This window comes from Malaya genurostris, chromosome 3 (assembly GCF_030247185.1).
Source record: "Malaya genurostris strain Urasoe2022 chromosome 3, Malgen_1.1, whole genome shotgun sequence".
Taxonomy (NCBI): domain Eukaryota; kingdom Metazoa; phylum Arthropoda; class Insecta; order Diptera; family Culicidae; genus Malaya; species Malaya genurostris.
The window spans coordinates 57,458,249-57,476,843 of record NC_080572.1 but is presented as its reverse complement, the minus strand read 5'-3'; the positions used below and the strand labels follow the sequence as shown (position 1 = coordinate 57,476,843).

Genomic DNA, 18,595 nt, shown 5'->3' with positions numbered 1-18,595 from the left:
TTAGCTGACATTTGTGCCTGTATTAAACAACTTCAACTAGTTTTTGCATTTGTATTGCAATATGACAATTGATGCATACAATTGGGTTTATAAATCTTTAATGTATGCGATTCTAATATATCGGATTTGTATAAGGTTTGCGTCATTTGTAGAGAAGCTGATATACTTACGGGAATATGGAGTTTCGTCAATATTATTTGCTTTTGAGTAAAGCGTGGTTCGGGTAAAGTGTGAGTTTATATCAACACCAATTAGTTATGGGTTTTGATTCAAAAGAAAACAATATTTAAAAAAATCGTTTTTCGGTGTTTTAAAATTTGTCTGTTTGTATTAAAGGAAAGACGAAAGTAGATGAATCATTTTCAATTTTTGGAAAGTAATACAACTATAACGTTGATGATGTTATTTGGAACCCAGCACTCTCGTGGATAAAAAAATACTGAAACAAACGGGCTTAGGCAAACGCAATCGTAGAATACAATCTACCGATTTTTTCGTAACAGTAACTACATTTTTATACAGATGTATTGTTGATTGACCAAAAAAAACTCTTGTTAACTGTACCATGCTGTGATCTATATTGATAGAAAATCTCTCGCTTCACTGCTGTAGCTGGAATTAACTTTTTTCCTAGGAATGAGCGAAGAGATAAGCTCATCGCAAACAGTCGGCAAAATAAATCAGAACCACAGTGGTTATGTAGTAATCATTTCTCTCGGAATTAAAACTCTGATAGGCGAATCTGAATTCGTGTTAGTTATACACAACAACAGGGTGAACTGGGAATATTAGTTCAACCAGCAGAAACTTTCACGATCACTGATTTCGTTTGTCCTGATTTCAACATGCAATGAGTGATAATTATGGGTTTGAAGTGTTAATGTGAGCTACGATAGGAGCGATCCATTTAGCCGAATGGGTCATTTCACCTAAGGTGTTTTCGCTGAAAGAGTTATTTCGTCGAAAGGGACATTTCGCGAAATTTCATTCGGCCAAATGACCTTTTCGGCGAACTGGATTTCAGTGAAACGGCTTTCGGCGAAATTTCTTTCGGTGGAATAACCCTGACCCGACAAATCCCTGTATATCCCTGGATAAATGATGTGAATCGTGAAACGGCTCGAAGAACATCTTACTGTTGATCGGAATCGAAGATACGAAAAAAGCCTTCCGATCAACGGGAACAATCACACACGCGTGGTTGGGGCTTTTAAACTGAGACCGAATGCTTCAGTTCGAAAGTGGCTTAAAGTTATATGTAAGCAAGACTATCGTACAGAATACCATTAAACTTGATACGAAATAGTCGAATGCTATATAGCTAATGATTAATGATTTTCGAATTCGTTTCTTTTTATTTAAGGATAGTTATCGATATCATAATTGATTTTATAAAGTATTTGGTATATTTATTTTAATGCGTTGTTTTATATATCGTGGTGAGTTATATGCGTTTGAAATACAGTAGCGCTCAAAAGACGCTCGAGTCGGACTGCGTAAAATCATATATAATGAATGCGGTATGGTATTTATTTAATATAACAAGAGTGAGTCGAGACTTTAAATAGAAATAAATGTCCAGCAACTAAAAAGATCCACTTATGCGGAAAGTTGAAAATTGTAAGAATGTTTATTGGTTCAACGTTGATTCATTTGTATTCAGTTTAATGTTTGACTGGATAACTGAAACTTTAATTTAGACTTAATTTAATCAAATGTATATTTAGAAGAACAATCCGGAAAAGGTATTTCAGCTCAATTCCTCTGGTTGAAGATAGGTTAAAGGTTAATTAAACATAATAATAATAAACTTTTACTTTTTTTCAACTATTTACTTGTACTGAAGTACTGTGGCTCAAAAGTTTTTTATTATCAAAGATCCAGCCAACTCTACTATGATTTCTGTGCTGCACAAACGGTGAACTCCCGATAATAATTGTATCAGCGACTTTTCACTGTATGTTTAATTAATACTTATAGAGAAATCGTACAACGAAATATCAAATTCAAGTAAGTGAAATTGGGTGCTGTTTACAAATCTAGAAAATGCTTAGTTTTTATGGTTGGATTTAAGGATTTATTTAAAAGATATTTTATTCAGGACTATTTGCGTACAAGCTTTACGTGGCCGATTTAGCTGAGTTTTTAGATAATTTTTTTTTGTATTGAATCGCGTTGTCACCCTTTTTCTAGGGGGAGAGGAGCTTCCATTTTCCTCCTGCGAGGATTGAGGGGCAGTTTGTTCGTGGTTCGTCTCGTCATCCATTGCCGTGGTATTGTTGTTGATTTCGTTGCTAGTTGCTGTAGATGCGCCTTGTTGTACATTGTTTGCAGTTGCTGGTTGGTTAGATGGTAAGCTGTTAACTGCAGCTGGTGTACTTTGTTCTATAAGGGTTACGTTGGATGGTTTCGTTGAAGGGGATACTTCCCTGTTGTTGGTGACTGTCACAGGTGTACTGGGGTTGCTTGGGGTTGATGTGAAGGAAGCACCGTTGTCCTTTGGTATAGTTGTCTCCTTGTCACATGGCTTACCGTAGTGAACAGCTTTTTGGCAATATTGACATGTGGCCATCTGATTGTCATAGGTAACAAGTGATTTGCACGGTATTCTTGTATTCTGACCGAATGCCACATGCACACGTTTAATGTCAAGATGCATTTGCTTCTTAAGCAAACCTTCAAGTTCTCGTATCGAAGGTCGAATTTTGCACTGCCTGAAGTCAACAATAATTGTATTCTTTCGTACCGACGGTAGCTTTTGTTCGTTTGGTTCACTCATTTTCGAGGTCTATTGTTCACTACACAATACTGTACTTGGTTTCTTCTGTCCCCAACGTAAGCGGTTTTGTTTTATCGACTGACTTGGATGAGATGTAAACCCGAACTGGATTTAAGGATTGATACACTCTTAGAAAAAATGAAACTTACATTTGACGTAAATTCAAGCTTGCCGTAATTCAATTTGTAATTTCTTGGCGACAAGTTTTGACACTTTTTTCCAATCTTTTTCGAACTGTTGAATGGTTTCGGCTGCCGAGACATGTTTCCTAAGATGTGCCTTCGTTAATGCCCAAAATTCCTCAATTGGTCGAAGTTGTACCGTTGATTTCGAGTAGTGGCAAGAAGCAAGATCTAGCCAGAAGACAACAGGATCTTTGTGGCTTCGAATCGTGGGTAGAAGTCGTTTTTGTAAACATTCCTTGATGTATATTTCGCTGCTCATTGAAACAAAGATGATGAAGGGTTTCGAAATCTTATTGCAGCTACAAATTGCTTGCCAGACCAAAGCTTTCTTATCAAATTTTTCGACTTCAATCGATGTCTCGGACAGGTTTAACACTTACCCTTCTCGCACCGTATAATATTGTGGTCCCGGCAAGGATTTGTAATCGAGTTTCACGTAGGTTTCGTCCTCCATGGTTATGCAGTTCAAATTTCCAGCAAGAATCGTATTGTACAGCTTTCGAACCCTGATCGATGCTTCTTGTTTCGGACTACGTTTTGGTTGTTTCTGCTTCTTATAGGTTCGAAGATTCAAACGTTCTTTAGCACGAAGAACATTTGACTTCGAAGTGCCCACTTTTTTGGCCACATTCCGAACTGATACCTCCTTCTTTTGCTCGAACACCTCCAGTATACGTTTATCCAACTGAGAGTGAGCAGGACCTTTTTTTTGACCCGTTTTCGGTTTATCCTCACCGAACTTCTTGATTGCATTTCGCACGGCTTTTTCACTTACTCCGTCCATTTTGCTATCTTTCTCATTGCCAGTCCGCGTTCTGTGCACCATTTGTACACAATTTTTCGAAGTTGTTCTGCTGAAAGTCCACGTATTTCGAAACAAACTAATGAGAACGAATAAACAACTGGACATGTGTTTAGAGAAGAGTGTTAACAACAGGGTCAGCCATAAAAATTGACAGATTCTGAACCATTGCGAAATGGCAGCGGTTTTTGGTTGCGTTAATACTTTCTGGGACAGTCTTTATTACATCTACTAACATGTACACATAAATTTTGCGTCTGTCATGATGTAAGCTTCAGCAAAATTAACTGTGAAGTTAATGATATGACCTATCTTTACATGCTTTGAATTGTGAATATATATTGAATCGCGATGCGATTTTTTCTAAGTGTGTAGCTATGACGTTTATGATATGATTAATTTTTACTTTTTTAAGGTGTAATTTAAGTGAATTTCGACGCTCCTTTTATGTGCATTTATAGAGATGTAAATTTACACGATTTGTTATAAGTGTGTAAATTATGATTGAAATAGATTTTATTCGTTTCTCTAACTATTTCTCTCCTTGGTACTTGTTGGAAAATTTTGATATTTTAACTACTTACGAGACCAGACTTTTATCAGCACTTGCTAGGGAAACAACTTTTTGTTATAAACTTGGTACGACTTGATGATCGGCTTTCAATCATACGTTTGACACGTGAAACTATTTTTTTACTTATATTTCGAAGGTTCTACCGTAAGCAATTGTTGAAATCCTAATAAATTGAAAAACTTTTTCAAAAGTTTTCAAAATATATGGGATACCACTAATTTGTCACTTCAACGTTTAGCATTATTCGTGTGATATGTCAAAAGTATCACCATCACATGGTAAACATGCTGATTGGATTATCCAATAGCCCGTGTTGGTGGTTCAGTGTAAAGGGCACTAGTCTTACAAGCCAGTGTTGTATGTTCGAGTCCCGGCCTGGAAAAATTCTTAGTATCAGTAGGAACGTAGCACCAGTAATGCAATGGTTTTGAACGCTCTGAATCGGCTGCGAAGTCTGTTGAAAAAGAAAGGTCAAATTCCACAAAAGGAATGTAATACTAAGGCTCTTATTTAGATGGTTCCATAGTGTAAATACTACAATGAAAGCTGAAGATTTTGATTCACATTTCGAACCGCGCCAGTTGAAATATAGTACCACATCTCCGATCATCTTCTCGATAGTGATACGTAATGGAGCAGTTTAATCGAATATCGACTCTAGGAATAATCGTTTCGAGAAACTCGATTTGAGATGCATAGTGTCAGCTGCCGAATGTTTCCAAGAATCTCAAGGAGTTTTTAATTCGACAAACGATTTATACTTGCGGATATCGTTATCGTTATCGTCCGTTACCGTAAGCACCTGGTATGATTTGAATGATTGTTTTTCAAAAGTCACTTAAATCTTAAAACACACATTCACATCAAATATGGGTTTTAAATTTAAGCTTTTAGTTAATTTAATTTTTTCAACTTTCAATTTTCCAATTCTGTATACTGTATACTGTATAATATAATCGATTTTCTACAACATCTTCTTCGACGCTATATCTGTTCAATTAATAGTTTAAGGGCTAAAACGATTAGGTTTCTTGTAAAGTATTTTTTTAGTGCTTACTTGGCAATTTCTCATTAAAATTTGATTTCTTGAGAATTACTAAAAATTGTTTCAACTGCAACTAACGTTTCCTTTGTAATTACATTTTTTCTGTCAATTTTTGAATTCTTGAAAAAGTGATCGACTTTTTTGTCAGTGCAAAGCGCTCGATCGATTTCTCAGAACTTCGTCTCTGACTACATTTTTCTACCAATAACTGTTTGCGAGTTACAACGATCTGACGAAATTTCCATGCAAAAGTACATTCACCTTTTTTAAAATCAACCTTGAGTCAAAATGGCCTTTGCATACGCGCAAAACAAATGTTTTGTCACACTGAAGATGAGTGCAAAGTTTCATCCAAGTCGGAACATGTCAATCTTTATTTTGCCATCTTTAAGCAGAAATGAATTAGTATTAATTAGAAGAAAGTCAATTCAATCTGAATGAAATGTCACGTGCTTCGGTTGTTGGAATGTTGCATGTAGCAACTATTCTTCAACTGCTCGAATTTGATCCTAGACACCGAAACAACCAAACGTGTATTTCCCTTTTCAGAGGATGAAATATTTCATTACATCAACGAGCCGTTCGTATCTGAATCCTTCAAGAGCACTATGTTTCTCTGAGAATTCTCCAAATGTCCTGACGCTTTGTGCGCTCTTCATTTTATTACGGACCGAGGGAAAACTTAACGAAATATTTTTACCATAGTGAATTGTTTTTCTCACCAGCCTGCTAGATGAGGTAGAGTAAATTTCGCCTGGTAGGACACAAGAGATCCATTGCTCGCTCGAGAAGAGAGCAGAGAAAGGTGGTGAACAGGAAAATCGCACCCCTATTGAACGAAGATCGCTCCGTAATGCTTCCTGGTTGTGCTTTCCGACAGCGGAGGGTGCGTGAGTGAGAGAAAAAATGATATGAATGCTGTTTTTTCGTGGTAAGAGAATGCGAGAACGGGGCGAAATAGCCTCTTTCTGAGCCGTTTCGGGCAGGAATTGCGTGCGTGTGTTGTTTGTTGTGGGTCACACGACATCGTATACGATCTAGGAGAGTGAAGCAAAAGGATGCTAGAAATTTATGCTGCCGTGAGAGAAGAGATTAGTCGGAGCTGGATGTTTCATAACATTGGGTCGTGTTGAAGGACCGGGTGTCAGCTATAGTCGCTTATTTATCGAGTGTGCAGAAAAAATATTCCCACTGGTACTAACTGATACTGGGAGGTGGTGTACTGTGTGTTCGATTCCCGAATGTTGATCGAAGTGGATCGGATTTTCCGTCGAGTGATTTGATTGTTGGGGGAGAAAAACGTTAACTCGGTGGTGAATATTCATTCCATTTCTGCTTTCGTTTAATTCGGATTTGGTCAAAGGCAACGTATTTATGCAGACTGGATAAATAGGCAAATTAAAAGGTTACAATCAAGGCATTGTGGTTGGTGCGGAAGAAACAACGATTCCGGAAAAGTGAGCACACGATGGTGAAAGCAGAAAGAATGTTAGTGGTTTAGAGATTCCAGTTCGGGTCAGAAGGCTAATTTCCGTACCAGTTCAAAATACGAATACTCTGTCCGTGCGTATGGGCGTGTGATTCGTTTGTGAAACGAAGCGAAAGCACATTGAAGAGGGGGGTAGAAATCAGCATGCCGAGCTTGGCCGTATAATATAGAAAAGGATTGCTTTGTGGAAGAAAGGCTCTGCCGAGAGAAAGGAGTGCAAAAACGATCCAGAAGCTCGGGAAACACACCAAACAAACAGGTTCGTAGTTATTACATTCTTTAAATACTGTTCATGGTTTCCGTTTATTTCTTTGTTAAGTCATGAATTATTTATAACGGAACATTACGATTCCTTTATTTCGCATTCTCCCAGGAGCTTTCCCGAGCAATGGTCTTGGGTTTGTCTGGTGCGTATAGACGCCTCCTAGATGAGGTAGACGGTGCTGATGATTCTGCACCGGTGTGGGAGAACTCGAACTCATTTCCCCGAACATATTTACTTAGGTTCACCCTGGCGTTTGTCTGGTTGTTGGCATTCGATACAAGAAAGTATCATTTACCAGTAATAAGCTAAGCGATTGGTGAAGTACTAGTACTACCCGAGAGAAGGAAAAGTCAGTGGGTGGAAACTAGAATGACTTCAGTCGCCCATTCATAGTTCTCGGTTATTGTTAGCTCCAACTGAGCAGGTATGGATGAAATACTATAGCTCATTACAGGATTCGTAATAGGCGTTTTAAATGAAATTAATACATTTACAGATAGAGTTACGGAATTTTAGGTGACCTCAAATCGTGCACTACTCACATAAAATGAAAGCTGTCCGACATGCTAGGATGGATGTTTCTCCGGCAGAATGAATGATGCGACCCGAGTTGATCGTCAGTGTCGAAATCCACCAGCATCGCCGTAAAGATTGGAATGAAGAAAATCATTTTCCGTGTCACGCCCTGAAATTTGAATTCTCTCAGGACTCTTCTCGGGTGGATGCTTTAAGGAACGTGTTTTTTTTCTGTTGCTTCCAGGCCGTTAGTGGAACGGGAAATCGTGATAAATATACCGACAATGTTTTTCGGTTGGCATACTTTCCGGAGATGGTGGGCGTTTTGGGGTCGCAATGCGATGACATTGATATTGAGATTTGCGGGAATTTTATTGACTGATTTTTTGTTTGCTCGACTGATGCTGCCGCCGAATGCGGGTGGTATCCCGGGGCCAGAGGAATTTATCTCCGCACGTTGATTCGGCAGCGGTGTCTTCAAAGATTTATCGTTGTTGACGTCTGAGATGGGAATCCCCGTGCCAACCAACGCCCCGTTGTCAGGAGAAAAATCTGCTAGGAAACATGCCGCTTCGATTCAATATAAACCGGCATAAATAAATTCGATTTATGGTTTTCGACAGAATAAATTTACAAAAGACTACCGAAATGAAGTCATCAGTGTGTAGCAGTATGGATCGTCCTGCTAGCCAGGACGAACGAACGTTCGCAGGATTCGGGCCTTTTTCTTCGAAGCGTTTGACAAGAGAAGTCCAAATTAAATTTTATGTTCGTAAATTTGACTGTCACGACGTGCCGTGTGGGAATCGACAAAGTGCTTCCGGGGTTGGAAAAAAAAAAATGTCCTGCTTGGCACGGAGTGCGTAAATCGGGGGTGATTTGTCGCGTGCGGGTATAAAAGAGATCAAATTTCGTTCCGCGGTTGCTGAATGCAGGTGATTCGGGGCTTCGGAGTTGCCCTTGAATTGAGTTTGATTGCGGGGTGAGATTCTACGGGATCAGTAAATACGCAGTATCAGACTTTGGATGGCATTGATGGGAAGCGAATGCTTCATTGGATATTCGATGTTCGGACTCATATGTGGGTGATCATGCAGATCGTCTAACATTGTTTATAATTTGTTCAAACAGTTGTACGGAACATTTGATATCAAATTCCAGTGCATTTTTATTAGGCAAAATTGAAATTTGATCACGTCTTACCAAAGCAAAGTCTCGTTAGTAGTTAAATGTCAAAATTTTCTAACAATTTTTTAAAAGCAAAATAGCAATAAATTCAGTTTCCTCTGATTGAAGTATACAAAATACATCATTTAAGTATTTAACTTAAATGATGTATTTTGTATACTTCAATCAGAGGAAACTGAATTTATTGCTATTTTGCTTTTAAAAAATTGTTAGAAAATTTTGATATTTAACTACTAACGAGAAGTAACTTATTTCAGCACTTTTTTTAAACTTTTTGGAACCGCTAATTGAACGAAAATTGTGCCAGGAAGAAGTTGCAGGAAAACAATTGGATACTGTAGACAAGCTATATACTGCAAAACAGATGAATGTTTTTTCAAGGAATAGAAAATTAATCGCTTTTTTCTTTCCGCTCCATTTTCTCGAAAAAGTTGAAAGGGTTGAACCGATTTCAACAAGCTTAAGCTCGACGGTAATTTTGGACATAGAATAATGTAGGTGACGCAATCGACAAAATGCTCTTTTATTTTCCCAGTTCAATTTCCCGGAGATTGCAGAACCGATAACAAGTTTATGCTCTTTTCAAAGCTGCTATTGTTTTGTATACTGATAGCGTTTCTGAATACTACTTCCATTAAACCTACTACTTGGAAATATTCCTACGCGTTGGCTCGAGTAGATAAATAACGAAAATGGCTTCCCCTAACAGAGCCGACAATTTCGTATACATAAGCTTATTTCGCATATCATAGATGTCACTATTTAAACAAAGCCCCTTCACAAAATCAGAACTAGTAGGAGTAGATGGAGTAAAACGCACCCCCTAAGGAAATGTAGCTATAACTTAACTATAGAGAATAACGCGGAAGGGTTTCATGCATGACTATCTTCCGTAATCATTATTTCTCAAAATTACGTACAAATACTTGCTATTTGCATTGAAAAATACATGAAATAATTTTTTTCCAAATCTCTTAAAAATTGTCTATTGAAATATATGCGGGGTATGACGCCCGATCGTGGAAAACATGAAAAATATACATTTTAAATTACGCGAAGGGACGATTTTTTAAACATAGAGGCAGGATGATCTTAAACAACGGGTAAACATCCATAAAAGCAACGGATTTAAGCTCATGACAACCACGGGGCAATATGCACCCTCATAAAGACTCTTCTTCTTATTTAAAGATAACTTTAGACTTTTCGTTGACGATACATTTGTCAGGTGGAAGATTGTTCACTATTATTCATTACATTGATAACTAATGGAAATTTTTGTAAGCTAGCATTTTACCTCACACGATTCGGGTCGTTTTGCCACCCAAAAATATGAGACGATGTATTTAACGATTTTTCTATAAAATTGCAAATACATCGTCTGTATTAGAACTAATCTTAGAAACCCGAATGATTTGCAAAGAAGTTTACTGGTTACATAATTAGAATCGTCTTCCTCACCCTAGAAATTATTATGGAACGAACATAAAAAATTACTTATAACAGAGACGTATTTGGTTTTTTAAAAATTTTCCAGATATGATTAAACCATCGCTACCAAAATTTTATATTAATCTGTTGTTATGGCGGACTTTCAGTTCCATTAAAATTTCAGTGAAAAAAATGGGTAACTTTTGAGAAAAGCAAAAGATGCATTATGCCTCGGGCGTACGTTTTACCCCATCTTCCCCTATTAACTCGACATTACAGTATGTGCAGTTCGTTGATGCTGTGGAGAAGGTAGGCTTACATCAGCAAATGGATCCGGATTTAGTCTATGTGCCGTTCGCCTCACAAGAGAGGCATGTATTTGACTGGAATTCCTGGCTGCAATATGACAATCAATTTTAGAATTCTACTGATTTTTGCATTTGAGGAAACTGCTGGACTACCTTTATCATCGAGTGCTGAATGATCTTGATCAGCACCTTGCTTCGCCAAACCCAATGAATTAACGATACTTTCCATGACATCAAAATTATCAAAGAACTATTTTCGAAAACTTATTTTGCATATATAAAAACAAGTTAGTGTAGAGCACAAAAATCCGCTGTCTAAATATTCAAAACAAAAATTAACAGTGATTTTGGCAATTGTAACGTAGTCCTACGTCAAGAGTTCGAACAAAATCCCTTAGTTATTTTCCTACTTATATTTCGTACGGCACATTTTGAAATATTTTTAAACGCCCATACTAAAGCTAGACGTTTAATTGACGTTCCGTTAAATATTTGAGATAAGGCAAATTAGAAGAAAAAGTGCGTAATTCAACAATAATCTGAGCTCTTTTCTAATTATTTCTGGAACGGCTACTTCTACGAGGAATGTTATCGTAGGAAAATTTATTTGCTTTGGCCTGTAAAATGATTTTCAAGTGATTAATTGGCTCTTTTGCATATAAAACTTGATTGTTTGAAAATGACTAAGAATTATTTAAGCTGTAACTGCATAATTTAAACGTTGAAGCCTTGGTTTCAAAAACAAGTTAAAAAAAGAGTTATTACAAAAAAACGAAGAAATTGTTTTTATTTGATTTTTAAATCTAAAAATTTCTGCTACACCATTTTGTTCAATCAACAGTTTTCGGGCTACAATAAAGTGCATACAAAAAATCATTCACCCTTTCTAAAAGTCAGTCTTGAGTCGAATTGGTCTCTCTATTCGTGATAAATAAATCGATTTTCATATAGAAGGCGTTGGCAAAGTTTGGCTTTAAATGAAATGCTTCACATTTCTGAAATTGCTCCGGATGGTCTTCAGATAAATACGCGTTTAATGAAAAACTAAAATGTATTCGGGTCAAAACAGAACTTCGTTCACGGGTGTGCTTTACCAAAGACATCATAAAAACAATTATCCAGCTCTCCCATTTCCCGAACAAATCATTGGCAACATACTTTTTTGCGAGCATGGCGCCCTCAGGCGGGTCCGCATCAAATCTCGTACATAGAAGTAGAGGAGAGAAATGTCAAACCCGTGCGTGCCAAAATAGCAGCACTACGCACCCATACAATTGACATGATATGTTGAATGTAATGCCGTGCGATGGCGTTGCTGAACTGAAGATTGATTTTGATCCAAGCTGACAGGGTCTGGTGGTAGAACATTTTCACGACTTGGAGAGGATTTGCAGATTACTGTGTACTGTCTTTGTGGAACCGCTTTTCGCAAATTCATTTTTCGCCGCATTTATTAATGATCATAGCTGTAAGCGCCCTTTGTTTATTTCTAAAATAATTATGACGCAACGATTATTTGATCAAAAATGATATCAATTTCTGTTTTTCTTTACATTAAAGAGCGTCATATTGTTCAAGATTCTATCGGTAAAAGAATTTTACAATCAGCCTCGTATCGCACTTATGATGAGCCAATTATCTCCGGAAAATTATAAGCATATCTGTTATTTATGGTTGCACCGTCGGCTGTTAATTATCGTAATTGTCGTTACGTAAGCAGTAACCTCCGCGGTATGACCTGTTCTGGATTGGTGTAAACAGTCGTGCCTCGAGACCGTATGTTTCGTAGCTTCTTCCCTTAGAATCGGGGCAAACTTCCTCACCCAGTAGTTACCAAGCCGAATCAACGGGGTCGTGAAATAGATTAGCGATAAAAACGTGCTATCTATGCCTTTTCGGATGTATTTATTTCTTTAGGTGGTCTCGAAGCCGCAGTCCAAATTACCACTGCAACTGCTGTCGTTTGTTTCTGCTGCTGTTTTGCTATCGCCTTGCGCACCACCTCCGCCAACCACTGAGACTGCAGAGGAAGTTGAAAGTGAACTAGGGAAAGGACCAGGAAAATAAATTATTAATGAATGATTATTCTCACGGAGAGATAAAGCAGAATACACAGCCGCTATATCAGACTGTTCGTAGCATTTCCCCTCTCGCGCCAGAAGGACGAAGAGTCCGCGTGAGCCGTACCGAATTGAACCTACGGACCCGGGGCATGTCTTCATAGATCTGAAAGGTTGCATACACTGAAAACGACCGACTGGGAAGGAAATTGATGAACTTTAATTACGATGATTGCTTTTCGAAGAGGCTTGACGATGGTTTCCGGTTTCGGCTGTCGGCTAGGGATTATTTGGGATTTTTTTTTGAAATTTTTTTTTGAAAAGTAATTAATCGTTTCGGCGTCGACTGATACTAACAAGAGTCAGACTACACTGGAACGGTGTAGTAGTGAGTGTTCAATTTGAAGGAAAGAAGCAGCCAATTACGGAGGATTTTTGTGGCCGTCACTACGAGTGAAATTGACAGTCCGACAACTGGGTCTATTAGAGAACGGTCCACGTTAAGGATATGCTTTTGCAAATTGGTTGAAATGATGTCTTTGTGTTCGATTGTCACTATTGGAGGACATTGGATATTGTATTTTTGCCGTGCATACCTGTCATTTGATTTTTGAATATGGATTTGGGTTTTTCTATGCATTCGCCACATGTTGAGTTCGCAAGATTGTGAACTGAACTGAATCTTTTCATAATTGATCGGCTAATGTAGGAAAAAATCCAGACGGAAATATGGACTGTGTTGAGCTCGAAGCATCGAAGCGGCTTATTTTATGGCACAGTGAATGGCTTCAATGCTGAAAGGAAATTATTTCCTGTTCAACAGACGCTTTGGATTTCTTCCAATTCCGAATAGCCAGCATCGAAGTCATGAATTGGCATTCTCTGAAAACACTAAAATATGAAAAAAAAATTCATAGCTTCCACAGAAAGAAGAAGTCCCACAGCTATTTCTCCTGCTCAATCATGGCCTACCTGCATCATGAGACTCGCATCGTTCCATCCTTACATCATGCGAGCTCACCAGCTGGTATTGAAAATTTTCCATCCCCGACAGGATTTGCTATATCCTATCAGGACGGGGAAAATCTAAATCACCAAAGTTAATAGTCTTTAATGAGATTGCTATATCTGAACTGCTCCTAGCGTTGTTTGATAGCATCAAGACAGAAAAAGGATATCCATAAAACAAAGGAGATTTACGACCGAAAATAACAGGTGTTCACACGCACTAATCCCGACTGGTTATTTACGCAATGCCAAAAATCGAACCCAGCATAGCGCAAAATAAAACAACAACAGGGGGGAAGAAAGAAACTTTGAGAAAGTAATTAATTTTTTCCCGGTCAGGTACCTGTCCGCCTGCGAAGAAGGGAAAGATCCTTCCAGCAACCAACGAAGAAAAAGAATAAGAACCGAAACTCGAAGAATCTTTGAAACTGTAGATGGTCAATGGTCATTTTTCATTCTGTGCTATATTCATTTTTTTTCTCTATCGGAATCAAGCTGAGAAAGACGATGAAAAAACCTTGTAATGAAGATACACCACCTTCGCCTCGGCATGGCACGGCTAACGTTTGACTTATCGCACCTTGGCTGTGAGTTTTCTAGGTCTGAACTCCTGGCGTGTGACCTCCGTGTGCAAACGCATTCAGTAACATGAAAGAGTGAGGGACAAATTGGTCGGGCCGGTTTCAAATGGCAACGAATGGAGAAAGAAAAAAACGTTCCTTCGAACTAGATCCTGGTAGATCGACGATAGATCTGCGATTGCCTCTCGATGATAATGTCGCACAATGAACGCCGATGTGAAGAAGAATTTTTTTTTGTTGGAAATTGTTCTTAGTGCTGTATCGCGATAAATCATAATTGTTTCGATTTGGAACATTTACTTGGGTCCTTGATTGTGGAAAATATTGTGGAGTGAATTGAATTATTACTATTGCTGTAGAGCAATTCCGGTTGAATTCTAAGGTCGATTGAATTTTGTGTTTTTTAATTGACTCAAATTTTGCATAACCCAACATTACGATTCCCATCATCAGTTCACTATTTTGACTCTACACACTTAAAATGGATTACCGATCTCAGCTGTTAAAACCTCCGTAGCTGATTTTTTCAGTTAAAATAACATTTCTTCACAGCGGTTCCTTAATGTTCTGGTCTATCAGTTAAAAGAGAATATTCGTTAGTTCGGCTGTTCTAAATTCGTCAAAAGATGAAAAAATACCGACAGAAGTTTAGTATATGTGTGTTTTGAGAAGAGCCTTGGCGAATATTCTTTGAAAACTGTTGTACTGTTTTTTATGCGGAATTTTAATGGTTTGTGAGTTTTTATCTTTCTCATATAGAAATACTACACAATCACTTTTGAACCGAGGTCCAGAGTAACGAATGTCATAAACCATTCGACTCACCTTGGCGAACTGAAACATGTGAAAAGTATTGTCACTCATTTTTTTCGAAGATGGCTGAACCGATCTTATGGTCCCATACAAAGTTCCTGAATTTCATTCTTGGTTCCGGAATTTCAGGGTGATATGCTTCAAAAATGTGAAATAATTGCCACTCACTTTTCTCAGAGACGGTTGAACCGATTTTTCCAACCTTCGATTTAATTTAAAGGTCTTATGCTGCTTATGGTTCCATAACTTCTACCTACTAAGCTCTAAAGCTTCTACCTACTTTTCTCGGAGATGGCTGAACCGATTTTCACCATCTTAGATTCTACTGAAAGGTCTTAAGATGCCATAAGAATATCCCAATTTTCATTCGGATCAAACCCGATGGTAGGGTGCTTGATGTGAAAATATCAATTTCATGAATATTTTTTGCATATGCTACCTCTTTATATTGGCTTGTGAATTTCTCTACTTTGCAGAACATGGAGTTTGTAGCCTTATTTGGTCGATTGATAGTCTCATAAACGATTTGCTGTATTTTATCCAAGTCCGATTACCGGTTCCAAAATTCAAATCGCCATAGAGAATTTATAAAAAAAATGTAGGTCTTTTTAGTGTATGGTTGCATAAACCAAATGTTACTATGCCGATATCCAGATTTCGGTTCTGGAAGTGCCAAAAATTGTAATCAAGTGTGATAAAATGGAGCTCACTCCACTCTCTCCCTTATGATCGAATAGATTTTCACTAACTTAAATTCAAGTGTAGTATATCAATGTAGTAGTTTTATGCAACTGAAATCTTCAAAACTCTTTTCTACACTTTTTTAAATTGTAGTATTTTGGGGAATTTCTGCAAAAAAAATGAGGAGAAAATGAATAAAATGAGAAAGGCATCATTAACACATGGATCAATAAGTCCCGAGACTAAAGCAGAGATGGCGCTCGTAGTAAACCAGTAACCACGTTTTTCTAGAGTACTAACCTTTGCTTGAAACGGATCAAAATTTTAAGTCGATCCGACCAGAAACAGCTGAGTTATTGAGGTTGGAGTAAAATCGTTTTGTAGTTTGTTTAAAAAATGGAAAAAACCAAGTTTCGTGTTTTGATAAAACATTGTTTTTTAATGGGTAAAAACACCATGCAAGCAAAACAATGGATTGAAAAATGTTATCCGGAGCCTTGTCTATCAAAAGCAACGATTTGTCGGTGGTTCGCCGAGTTTAAACGTAGTCGTACCGACACAAATGAAGCGGAACGCTCGGGTAGACCTGTGGAAGCCGTTACACCGGAAAATGTGAGTTAAGTGATAAAAATTATGATGAAAGATCGTAAAGTGAAGCTCCGTGAGATTGCTGAGATGACACAGATATCATAAGGAAGTGTATTTACTATCCTTCATGAAAAATTGAGCATGAAAAATGTTTTTTCCAAGTGGGTGCCGCGATTGCTTTCGATGGAACAAAAACAGCAACAAGTCGATGAAAAAAAAATGGAAAAACGTTGGAACCCTTGTATCACCCTAAAAGGTGATTATGTTGATGAATAAAAAAAATTTTGCAAAAAAATGTTGTTTCCATTGTTAGTCTCGGGACTTATTGATCCATGTGTTACATCACTAGGAGGATTAAAACAGTTTTTATGCAAGTTTTCATAGTGTTGCAAATTTATTGTTTAAGGACTCTCCCAGAAAGTATGGACGCACTTTGATTTCGTTGTACATAATTCACAAGTGTTAGATGTTCAAATTTTATTCGATATACTGATAATATTAGACTAGAACAACAGAATATTTATCTCAACATTTGCTACTTAGCCATTGTAGAATATCTGACGCACCTTCTTGCGAACGTTCCTCATTAAATTCCGTACAGACTTCTTGGCGACAAGTTTTGACACTATTTTCCAATCTTTTTAGAACTGTTGAATGGTTTCGGCTGCCGAGACATGTTTCCTATGATGTGCCTTTGTTAATTCCCAAAATTCCTCAATTGGTCGAAGTTGTGGGCAATTTGGTGGATTCATGTCTTTTGGGACGAAAGTGACATTTTTGGTAGTATACCATTCTACCGTAGATTTCGAGTAGTGGCAAGAAGCAAGATCGGATCAGAAGACAACAGAATCCTTGTGGCTTCGAATCATGGGTAGAAGTCGTTTTTGTAAACATTCCTTGATGTATATTTCGCTGTTTATTTAAGCAGTGGTGATGAAAGGTTTCGAAATCTTACCGTAGCTACAAATTGCTTGTCAGACCATAGTTTTTTTACCAAATTTTTCGACTTCAATCGATGCCTGGGACTGGTTTAACACTTGCTCTTCTGACACCGTATAATATTGTGTTCCCGGTAAGGATTTGTAATCGAGTTTAACGTAGGTTTCGTCGTCCATGACTATGCAGTTCAATTTTCCAGCAAGAATCGTATTGTACAGCTTTCGAACCCTCGGCCTGATCGATGCTTCTTGTTTCGGACTACGATTTGGTTATTTCTGCTTCTTATAGGTTCGAAGATTCAAACGTTCTTTAGCACGAAGAGCAATTGACTTTGAAGTGCCCACTTTTCCGAACTGAAACCTCCTTCTTTGGCTCAAACGCCTTCAGTATACGTTTATCCAACTGAGGATTAACAGGACCTTTTTTTTCGACCCGTTTTCGGTTTATCCTCAAAGCTTTCTGGTTGCATTTCGCACGGCTTTTTCACTTACTCCTTCCATTTTTGCTATCTTTCTAAGTGACAGTCCGCGTTCTGTGCACCATTTGTACACAATTTTTCGACGTTGTTCTGCTGAAAGTCCACGCATTTCGAAACAAACTAATGAAAACGAATAAACAACTGCACAAGTGGTTAGAGAAGAGTGTAAACAACAGGACGCAGCCATAAAAATTGACATATTTTGAACCATTGCGAAATGGCAGTGGCTTTGGTTACGTCCATACTTTCTGGGACAGTCTTTATTCTTAGAAATGCACGAAACATCGAGACTTGGTGTCATCTCGAGAGAAAAAATTTAAGTCAACTCTCCGAGACTTGGATAAATTTCGATTACTTCTTTAGATAACATTTGATTTTGCCGTTTCATGCATTTCTGAAAAAATTGGCATTAACAGAAATTTTTCGATCTCGGGAATCTTAAGAAATGGCACCTCTTTAAAAATCGATTTTTTTCGAAACTATTTACTGAATCAGAGCATAATTTATTGTTTTTAAAAGTTGAAGGATCTTACTACATATTGAAAAATGATTATGCATTAAAAAAGTTGTTCTTGATATTTTTATTCGAATAAGAAATGTAAATCCACGTTAGAAATGTATAGAAAACGTTAGAGAAAAGAGGCTTTTCGTATTTCTTCTAATTTTTTTAATGGATGCTCAATATTTTTATACAAAAAAAAATATCCTTTACTTTTGTGTGTCCACTCAAAAGCGAACATAATAATTTAGCAAACAGAAGATAATTTTCGATATTCATGATCGAAGAGATTGTTTCTGAATAAATTTTGACTTAATGGTTTTTATCCCAAAATTTATTCATGAAACGTAAACTAAAGAAAAATAA

At 37.5% G+C, this 18,595-nt stretch overlaps 1 protein-coding gene across 1 annotated transcript in view; it reads left to right on the top strand.

Moving 5' to 3' along the window:
- Positions 1-6,457: 6,457 nt before the first annotated feature.
- LOC131434771 (insulin-like growth factor-binding protein complex acid labile subunit) overlaps positions 6,458-18,595 on the top strand; it is a 66,998-nt gene continuing 54,860 nt past the window's right edge. The window contains exon 1 of the mRNA XM_058601862.1: positions 6,458-7,133. The gene's annotated coding sequence lies outside the window, so the exon portion shown is untranslated. The remainder of the gene's footprint in view (positions 7,134-18,595) is intronic.